Here is a 2,379-nt window from a genome sequence, read left to right as displayed (position 1 = left end):
ATTCCTGTGTAAGCTACATTGATGCACAGATTGGTAGAGTCATTAAGGAACTAGATACACTAGGGTTTGCTGATGATACCATTATAGTGTTGTGGGCTGATCATGGATGGCAATTAGGTGAACATAATGAATGGTGCAAGCACACAAACTTTGAAGATGCTACACGTGTTCCATTCATCCTTCATGTTCCTGGTGTAACTGATAATGGAATGAAAACTGATGCACTTGTTGAACTGGTTGACATATTCCCTTCACTGACTGAACTAGCAGGAATAGATGTACCTCCTATGTGTACTGAGAATAGTGCCAAGTCTATTGCTTGTGTAGAGGGTAGTAGTGTGGCTCCTTTACTAAAGAATCCAACCATGGAATGGAAGAAGGCATCTTTCTCACAGTATCCAAGACCTATTAGTGGGCTTAAACAAATTCCTGGCAAACCACCATTTGCAGGAAATGAACATGGGGAAAATGTGATGGGATATACAATGCGTGTTGACAAGTATCGTTTCACTGAATGGTACAAGTTTGATCGTGATACTTCCAAACCAAACTTCACTGACACATGGGGTACTGAACTTTATGATCATTCGGCTGCATCCACTTTCTTTAATGATGAAAATGTCAACTTAGCTTATAAACCAGAAATGAAGGAAACAGTGGAAGAGTTGCGTAAAATGCTTCAAGCTGGCTGGAGGCATGCTCTTCCTCCCAATAATAGATATTGACATTACTTCATATTATAGTGTTTGCAGAATGCTTCACAGCTGTTATAATAACTATAAGCTATGCTAATTAAAATTAGATTCACTATGCAGAAATAAATTTAGCTTCAAAGATTCTAATTACTCAAAACTGCAAATACATGATTGATTATGAATCTAGTAAATGAATTTAATACAGAGTTGTATTACAAGATTCAATGAACAAGTAAACATCCTGCCATAAGATCTACAAGGCACAGCACTATCTAAAGGAATATGTTAGGCTAACTGTGCACCGCATTAGAAGTACACTGTCATGTATTTTAACTTCAGTAAAAATTATTAATTGAATTGGTTAAATGAAAATTATTATAGAAACTGCTACATATTCAATGACTTTTGTTCTATAAATTTCTCCTTAATCTTTTTTACAAGATCTTCTCCTCCTTTACGTACATCAATGCAAGTTAGAGCTAAAGTGGTGGCAGTCAAATGTGTTTTATCACATTAGAGGTTAGTGAGGATTAGGTTAGAATGAAGATCAGTATAAGTTTTGTCAGTCTTTTTGATGTCAACAGCACAACCAGTAGCTTCAGCAGCAGCTCATCAGCAATCCATTACTTTGCTATAGAATTGTTTAAGATCGTGCAGTTTAGCTTAGTTCCACCATTTCTGAAGACAGCATGTACACACCAAGTACATGTACAGCATGTTGCATAACTCATTTTAATCAAAATTAGATCATTATGAATTTTTAAATTGTTTCAAAATTGGTAGTGCCAAGTCCATTGCTTGTGTAAAGGGTAGTACTGTGGCCCATTTACTAAAGAATCCAAGCATGGAATGGAAGAAAGCATCTTTATCACAGCATGCAAGACCACTTGATGGCCTCCCTCAAATACTAGCCAGACCATTCCCCACCACCCCAATCACTGTAGGCTGGAGAATGGTCTGGCTTGCAAAACTACCCAAATACCAGGTCCCATTTGAACTAAATAAGCATAGGAAAAATGTGATGGGATATACAATACATGATGAAAAGTATTGTTTTACTTAGTGGTACAAATTTGATCATGATACTTCCAAACCAGACTTCAATGATACCTGGGATATTGAACTTTATGCATAATCATTCTACTCCATCTAATTTTTTCATGACAAATTTATCAACTTAGCTCAAAAACTAGAAATGAAACAGACTGTGGAAAAACTGTATAAAATACTGGGCCAAGCTGGTTTGAGAAAAGTTCTTCTTCAAATAATGCTGCATAAAAATAGTTTAACGTAATTATTGATTATGTTTAATATTAATTATATAAATGAATAAAGCTAATATGTATAAATCTATTTGACATTATTCATGAATTCAAGGTCATGGCAATGCAGCAGTTTTTTTCATCTTTGCTTTTTCTTCTTGTAAGCTTCATCCTAGCCACTAATGCTCAGAAAAAGAATGTTCTTTTCTTTGCAGTTGATGACTTGAGGCCAGAGCTTAATGCTTATGGATTTGATTTCATCAAAAGTCCTAACATTGATACCCTAGCCTCCAAATCAATGCTGTTTGAAAGAGCATACTGTCAGATAGCAGTTTGTTCACCATCAAGAGCTTCACTACTAACAGGACGTAGGCCAGATACCAATCATGTGTGGAGAATTGCTAACGATGAGTATTGGCGTA

The 2,379-nt window shown here is 35.9% G+C and overlaps 1 pseudogene; it reads left to right on the top strand.

The window, feature by feature from the left end:
- LOC100640560 (iduronate 2-sulfatase pseudogene) overlaps positions 1–740 on the top strand; it is a 4,721-nt pseudogene extending 3,981 nt beyond the window's left edge.
- The last annotated feature ends 1,639 nt before the right edge of the window (positions 741–2,379 follow it).

The sequence above is a fragment of the Amphimedon queenslandica genome, unplaced genomic scaffold, assembly GCF_000090795.2.
Source record: "Amphimedon queenslandica unplaced genomic scaffold, v1.1 AMPQUscaffold_11765, whole genome shotgun sequence".
Lineage (NCBI taxonomy): Eukaryota > Metazoa > Porifera > Demospongiae > Haplosclerida > Niphatidae > Amphimedon > Amphimedon queenslandica.
This window is presented reverse-complemented; position numbering and strand designations above follow the sequence as displayed.